Below are 8,129 nucleotides of genomic sequence, written 5' to 3'. Positions count from 1 at the left end.
TGTTGGCTGGGAGCCACCCCTAGCCCCTAGAGGACATTTTCTGGTCCCTGCATGTGGACCACTACAATTCAGAGCCAACAGGTTCTACTGAATCCTTCTCATACTTTGAATTTCTCTGATCTCTTATTCTGCCTCTTTGCTTTTAATAGTTCTTGTGATTACCTTCAGCCCACCTGGACAACCTCCTTATCTTAAACTCATCTGATTAATAACTTATATCTTTAAAGTCCCTTCATAGTAGGACTTATATTAGTGTCTGATGGAATAACCAGAGGATGGGATTTCGGAGGGACATTTAAAAAATTTTGCTTATCACCATCCATGTAATTTTTACATGATAAACTCTAACTCTGCTTAAAACTGGCCCTGGACCCCTTTGCAGCTGCTCCACAGCTGAAGAAAAACATTCAGTGTTCTAATAGGGACATTCTGAATTTGTGATGACAAACCTCAACTAGGACTCAGCACAGCCAAACAATCATTCTGTATTTCCCTAGGAGGCATTAGCATATAGAAGATATTTAAAACATTGGGACTAATGAGCTCAACTATAAAGAGAATGTTGATAGAGAATAGTAGAGAGCTGATGACTAAGTCCTGAGGAAGTCCAATGCTTAGAGGTCAGGAAGAAGGAGAATCAAGCAAAAGAAACTGATAAAGAACAGCCAAAGAGAAGTACAAGAAAACCCAGGAGAGTATAGTGATCTAGAAGATAAATAAAAAAGGTGTCTTAAGAACAGGGGATTCATCAACTGTGTCAGGTGTTGTCTAGAATTGGGAATTGTTCATTGGGTTTGGCATAGCGGATGTCCATGGTGAACTAAGTGGAATATCAGTATATTGTATGAGCAAAGCCTGACTGGGATGAGTTGAAGAGAAAATAGCTATAGGAGAAGTAGAGGTTGCAAGAATAAACAACTCTCTAAGGAGTTTTTCTATAAAGATGAGCACAGAAATGGGGTAATGCTATAGGGTTTCATGGGATTTAAGAGCAGAGAAAGATTGGTGGGGAAGCACATGGGGGCATTTGTATTGACTTCTAGTTGGTATGAAAATCCAAAAGAATCCACTTAGAAAATTTCAATTTCAGATTTTCACTGTTAATATTTTCAAATTATTGAACATTGAATGCAGGGACACTTCCTTAGGTTTTTATGCATTACTGGACAAGTTCTTGCACAGTGTAGGGTAAGAAGGCTATAACATACAAAAATGTATCTGAGAGCCATATATCTTTGACACAACAAAGTCCAGGGAGGACTTTTTTAAAATGGGAGATATATTTGCATTTTGTACGGTGACATTAAGTAATGTAGGAAAGAAAGGAAAAAATGCAGAGAAGAAAGTATAATTGCAATTGGAAAGTCATAGAACAGGCAGGAGGGGATGAGATTGAGTGCATTCTGGGAGGCTAATAGTAAATTAAAGCAAAGACTTAAATAGAAGCAGGGAAGCTGAATATATGCATGAAAATGCAACAGACAACTAGATTTCATAATGGAGAAATATTGTAGTTTTCTTCCAATTGCTTTGAATCTTCCTCCCAGTGAAATGAGAGTTGAAGCTATCACATGGAGGTAGAATATGAATAGAGTTTTGAGGATCAGAAAGACATGTGAAATGCCATCTGGGGCAGTAGAAGCAACCCATACCAGTCAGGCTTTGCCCCTATCATTTACTAATATTCCACTTTTCAAGTTCACCATGGACATCCGCTATGCCAAACCCAGTGAACAATTCCCAATTCTAGACAGCACCTGACACAGTTGATGAATCCCCTGTTCTTAAGACACCTTTTTTATTTATCTTCTAGATCACTATACTCTCCTGGGTTTTCTTGTACTTCTCTTTGGCTGTTTATCAGTTTCTTTTGCTTGATTCTCCTTCTTCTTGACCTCTAAGCATTGGACTTCCTCAGGACTTAGTCATCAGCTCTCTACTGTTCTCTATCAACATTCTCTTTATGTTGAGCTCATTAGTCCCAATGTTTTAAACATCTTCTATATGCTGATGGCTCCCAATTTTAGATTTCTAGTTCTGACATATCCCTTGAGCATTAAACTCATTTACCAATTGCTTACTCAACATCTCCTCTTGGTTGTCTAATAAGGTTCTCAAAATTAGCATGTCTAATATAAAACTCATGCTCCTCTCCATTTCTGCTCTCCCTTCCCCACCACAATTCACTTCTCTCTCTATATGTTTCATCTTTGTCAATGTTACAATTCACCTACCTGCTCAGATCAAAGCTGTATTATTCAGGGTTCTCCACAAGCATAACCAAGAAGATATGTAAACATATAGAAAGAGAGAGATATCTTAAATAATAATTATTAGCTCAGCAACTATGAGGGCTGGAAAGTCTAAAATGTGCAGGAAAGCCAACAGGCTAGAGACTAAGGGAGGGGTTGATGTTACAACTTAAGTCCAAATGCAGTCAGGAGGCAGAATTTCTTCTACCTTGGGGAACCATAGTTTTTGCTCTTAAGGCCTTCATCTGATTGGAGCATACCTACTCACACTATGAAGGGTAATCTGCTCTATTCAGAGTCTACTGATTTAAATGTTAATCACATTAATCATGTTAATGTTAATCGAAATTCAATTAAAATTTAAATGTTAATTTAAAAAGTATCTTCCCTGCAACATCTAGCCAAGCTGACATAAAATTAACCATCATGGTCCACCCCTTGTCAACCTGACATCCATATGCATCTCCTTAAACCATATTTAATCTCCAAATAAAGGCCACAATAAGGTCATAGTTCTAACATATTACAGATATCCTGTGTATAACCAAAACACACTCATATTTTTCCCTAGAGAGAATGCAAAGTCCTTAGGTGATACTCAGTTTTCTTCTTGCCATCTTATAATTAAATATGATGATATAAAGTGAATACATCTTATAGAGAAAAGGGAAAAATCAAAGATATTATTATATACATATATATACACATATATCACCTTTGGTGTCAATGCAGAGCTTATATCCAATAAACCTCAGTAAGTCATTATTTTCAGTTCTTCCTCAGAGGAGGCCCATAGATGGCAGTCATGGCACTCAACTAAAATGGCCTGATCCTGAAGCCCCACTTCCACAAGGACTGGCAGGGGCACATGCCCACGTGGTTCAACCAGCTGGTGCCAGGACATCCACAGACATAAGGCCTAGCAAGCCAAGGCATGCTGCATTGCTCCATGCCTGGCATGCAGACCCACCTAACCCATTGTAAAGTGTCCCACAGTAAGGTAGCATGCCAAAGTACAAGCTGGCTGGGGCTTCAGCTTGGGAGAGTTAAGGGTGGCTGGCATCCACATGAAGGTGGCATGGGTCATTGGGATTGCATTGGGCTTTCAGTGGATCCAAAAATGTGGGACAAGTCCATGGGATCCTTGTAGTCCAACATGCAGCAGCTCAAGTGGTATCATCCTTGGTTCCCAAGAAGGGAGACAACTCTGCTAAAGAACTCAAATTGGCTACCCAGCTAACAGGACTGGTCATACCCAGAAGGAATGTCTATAAGAAGGAAAAAGCCAGAGTCATTACAGAGGAGGAGAACTTCAAGGGCTTCACTAGTCTTAACGTGGCCAGTGCCAAAGCCTAGCTCTTTTCATATCTGGGTAAAAAGGGCCAAGGAGGGACGCCTGGGCAGCTCAGTTGGTTGGGCAGCTGCCTTCGTCTCAGGTCATGGTCCCAGCATCCTGGGATCGAGTCCCACATTAGGCTCCTTGCTTGGCGGGGAGCCTGCTTCTCCCTCTGCCTCTGCCTGCTACTCCGCCTGTGCTCGCTCTCGCTCCTCTCTCTCTCTGACAAATAAATTAAAAAAAAAAAAAAAGGGCCAAGGAAATTACAGAACAGGACATTAAAAAGAAAAAATAAAGTGTCATTGACAACTTGTAAAAAAAAAAGTCATTATTTTCTTTTTCTCAATGCACAGTCATCTTGGTTGAAGGCCATATATCACTTTGGAATAGATTGGGAGAAAGAATAGCAGGATACATTTTCGGCAGTGTACTGGGTCTTTCTCCAAGGGAAACTGGATTCGCCTTCACTCAAGTTCAAGGGGTCCCAAGCCTATAAACTGTCTCAAATATAGGAATTAACTATGGGTCTGTGATTCTTTGCTTTTATGATTCAAATTTGACTTTTGTTCTTTTGACCTAGAACCCTCTGCTTATACAAATAAAGAATTTAGACTTACCATTTATTTTACTCCTAGAAATATCAGGATCAGCTAGCCAACAGCTCTCTGCAAGTCATAGTATTCTAATTGCTGCTTTGATTCTGCTGTTCATTAGAGTAACCATGCCCACCTTGCCTTTGGTGATTAAATAGCACCACTTGTTTTGATACCTTGGAATTCAATTACTTTCATTACATTTAGGTATTCCAAGTCAGTGACAGTTGTTCCCACTATAATTTCTGACCTATGGAGGAAAACAATCACAGAGCTCTTCAAGAGTGTTGGGCCTTCCCTCACAAACTTATTGCTCATAGTCATATTGAAAGGTATGTCCTCTGCATCCTCCTAGGATGAATGAGGAGATCTTAAGTGATAAATCCATTCTAACATTCCAATCTCCCTAAGCTTTTGAATCTCTTCCTCTATAGTTTATCAAGACAGTGCTGGCATTTCAGTCCATTTAGTGTAGGCTGTATCTTCTAATGTCAATGAATCTGTTGGTTTGTGTTTCGAGTAACCAATCAACCAATCAGGTAGAGTTCTTTCTAATCTCCTAAACTGCAACATTAAATCCACATCTCTTCTTAGTGGGCCCATGTCGATAAATTCTGCCTGATCCAATTTTATGGTCCTTCCACCATTATGCCACACCTGTAAATACTGACCCCCACCCATATTTCCTGGATTTCTATTTATATAGATAAATAGCTTGACGTATGAATGCTCTAGTTCTTTCTTGTTACATCAAGAAATGGCAAGATCATGTAGTTCTTGTGGAGTGTACTACACTCTTTATGGGTGACATTTTGTCTGTCACCATTAGGGGTCTACAGGAACTTGAGTCCAGTGATAGATCTAGAAGCAAAGACAGTGGTGGTCCATCAGTGTCTTGAAAGGCAACTACTTCATGGGAGGTCATTACAGTTTCTTTAGGCAGAGCAAGGTTAATCTCCTCAGATGAGGATGGAGTGGATGCTTCTACTGGCAAAGAAGACTCATGGGAGTTAAAATGTTCAATGTCCCCAGCTTTATCAGGATCTTCCCATATGTCCCTATTCTAATTTTCAGGATCTCATTCCTTCCCAATTTATGCCTTCACTTTAATAGCAGACACCCTGTGAGATTGAAAATTCAATTTGCATTGTAATTCAACCACTTGCAGGATGAGACTCTGAGTTTGGTTTTCAGCACTCTTGGTTCTTTTGGCTGTACAGGTGATAAGGGTTTTTTTCAGCACAGAATAGAAACTTTTAGGTCATTTATGCAGCACATGAGCTGGGAATTTGATTCCTAAACTCTTCCTTCTTTTTCCTTACTTGGTCCAGTGCAATTAGGAGCAACCAGCCAATCTCATACTCATTATTTTGCTAAAAATGTTCTAAAATATTAAATACATAGCCACTCTGTAACTTGCCTCATAAGTATTTGACTAGGAGTATCCGATTGTGAAACTTTGTGAATCTCTATTGTCACATCACACCACAGACAATCCATGTTCACTTCACCAATGGAAGTAGTCAATGGTACTTTTGAATTTAATAAGATTAGAGAACCAATTTCAAACACTGGGCACCATAGTCTAGCCAAGTTGACACTTAAGCATTATAAAAACTTATGATTAAAAGTAGAATTAAGCATTATAAAAACCTACAAGTCATCCTTGGTGTCTTTCACTCTTACTACATTACATCCATCAGCTCCACTTTCAGAGTATATCCTGCCTCTTATCACTTATCATATTCAATATTATTGCCACCCTCATCGAGGCTATCATCATTGCTCATCTATACTCTCGAAATACTCTCTTTTCGGTTTCTTTGCTTTCACTCTGCCTTCTACCCCGCTGGCCCCCTACCCTCTGAGTCCATTATTTATGCAGCAACCAGAATGGTTTACTTTAGACACAAATTTAATCAGTTCACTCACCAGCCCCAAAACTCCCGTGGCCCCAATAAACTCCAAATAAAACTCAAACATCCTATTATTGTTAACAACTCTATGTAGTCTCACCCTGACTCTCTTTCTTTGATTTTATTTCCATATTCACCAGCATTTTTATGAATTCCCCAATGTCTAACTGAAGGTGTTTTTGTTTCTTTTGCCTGGAAACCTCCTCTCCCCGATGCTCTTATGGCTCCATTCAGATCATTGCTCAGAAGTCATCTCTTCAAAGTCTTCTCAGGATCACTCTATTTAAATTAACTGCATTATACACTATTCCCTTACTCTGATTAACATTTCTTCATTACTCCTATCATCATATGGTATATCATACATGTATTTGTTTAATGTCTGCCTTCCTAACTAGAATAAAAACTCCAAGAGGACAAGGGCTTGCCTGCCTTGTGTCTTGCCAAATCCTGAGACCCCATAACTACATCTAACGTACATGCAAAATCATTTATCAAATATATGTATGGTATTTATAGAGTACCCTATGTTAGTACTCATAAGGTTGTTTAGAGGGTTAAATTTGATAAAACACAAATACTAAATACTGACAATTATCTCCTAATTTAAATTCTTCCTTCTTTCCTAAGAGAATCCCCAATTTTTATTTACTCACATGGCTTCCCAGAATAAAGACTCCATTTCCACCCCATCTACATAGTCACACTGAGCTAGTACCCACAACTGGTATCAGGCTGCAACCTCTGTCATTCCTGCCACCTCTCTTTGCCTCTGGCCATGGATTTCCACAGAGTGAATGAGCTTTGGGCCTTGGTGAAAATGTGTAAGCAGGATCCGAACATTCTGCACACCAAGCTATGTGCTTCCTGTGGGAGTGGGTGGCAAGTGTGGTGGCTGAAATACTACATGCTGCTCTTAAAACTAAATCAGAAGACAATATCAAGGAGGAAAAAACAGATAGTAAGAAGGTGGAGGAAAACATAAAGACAGAGGAACCATCAAGTGAGGAAAGTGGTCTAGAAATTGACAATGAAAGTGTGACTGAAACAGATCCAGATGCCTCTCAAGGAATGGGAGATGGGTGCCTGAGTGGCTCAGTTGGTTACGTGACCACCTTCAGCTCAGGGTCTGATCCTGGAGTGCCAGGATTGAGTCCCACATCAGGCTCCCCACTCACCCAGGAGTCAGCTTCTTCCTCTGACCCTCCCCTCTCTTGTGCTCTCTCTCTCTCAAATAAAGTCTTAAAAAAAAAAAAAGTGGGAGATGAAAATGTAGAGCTAACCAAGGAAATGATGGATCAAGCAAAGAATAATAGTGGCTGACATTGATGCCCTAAGTGATGGTGAACTATGGAAAGCCATTGACTTGCTCACAGGTGCCCTCAAGCTGAATCTTCACTTGGCCATTCTGTATGCCAGAAGAGTCAGTGTCTTCATCAAATTACAGAGCCAAATGCTGCCATCTGAGACTGTGACAGAGCTACTGAAATAAATCCCAATTCAGCTCTGCCTTCTGAGTAGTGAGGGAAAGCACACAGACTTCTGGGCCATTGGAAAGATGCAGCACATGATCTTGTCCATGCTTGTAAACTGGATTATGAAGAAGATGATCATGCATGCTGGAAGAAGTTCAACCAAGGGCCCTGAAAATTGCTGAACGTGTGAGAAAGGATGAACAAAAATATGAAGAGCAGGAGATCAAATAAAGAATAGAAAGGGTTAAGAAGGCTTGGGAAGGACATGAGACAGCCCAGAGGGAGGAAGAAGCCAGAGGACAATCAGGAGCACAGGATGGCTCCTTCCCAGGTTACTTTCTTGGAGGAATGCCTGGAATGGGAGGGGGTATGCCTGGAGTGGCAGGGATGCCTCGGCTCAATGAAATTCTTAGTGATCCAGAGGTTCTTACAGCCACGCAGGATCCAGAAGTTAATGGTGGCCTTCCAGCATGTGGCCCAGAAGCCAGCAAATATGTCAAAATATTAGAGCAACCCAAAGGTTATGAATTTCATTAGTAAATTACCAGCCAAATGAC

General features: G+C 40.3%; 2 pseudogenes; both read left to right on the top strand.

The window, feature by feature from the left end:
• The first annotated feature begins 3,057 nt into the window (after positions 1 to 3,057).
• LOC125105438 (60S ribosomal protein L13-like) lies at positions 3,058 to 3,883 on the top strand (annotated as a pseudogene).
• A 2,992-nt stretch (positions 3,884 to 6,875) lies between these two features.
• LOC125104536 (hsc70-interacting protein-like) lies at positions 6,876 to 7,744 on the top strand (annotated as a pseudogene).
• The last annotated feature ends 385 nt before the right edge of the window (positions 7,745 to 8,129 follow it).

This window comes from Lutra lutra, chromosome 7 (genome assembly GCF_902655055.1).
Source record: "Lutra lutra chromosome 7, mLutLut1.2, whole genome shotgun sequence".
Classification (NCBI taxonomy): Eukaryota; Metazoa; Chordata; class Mammalia; order Carnivora; family Mustelidae; genus Lutra; species Lutra lutra.
The sequence above is the reverse complement of the archived record's forward strand: the minus strand, read 5'-3'. Positions and strand labels throughout refer to the sequence as shown.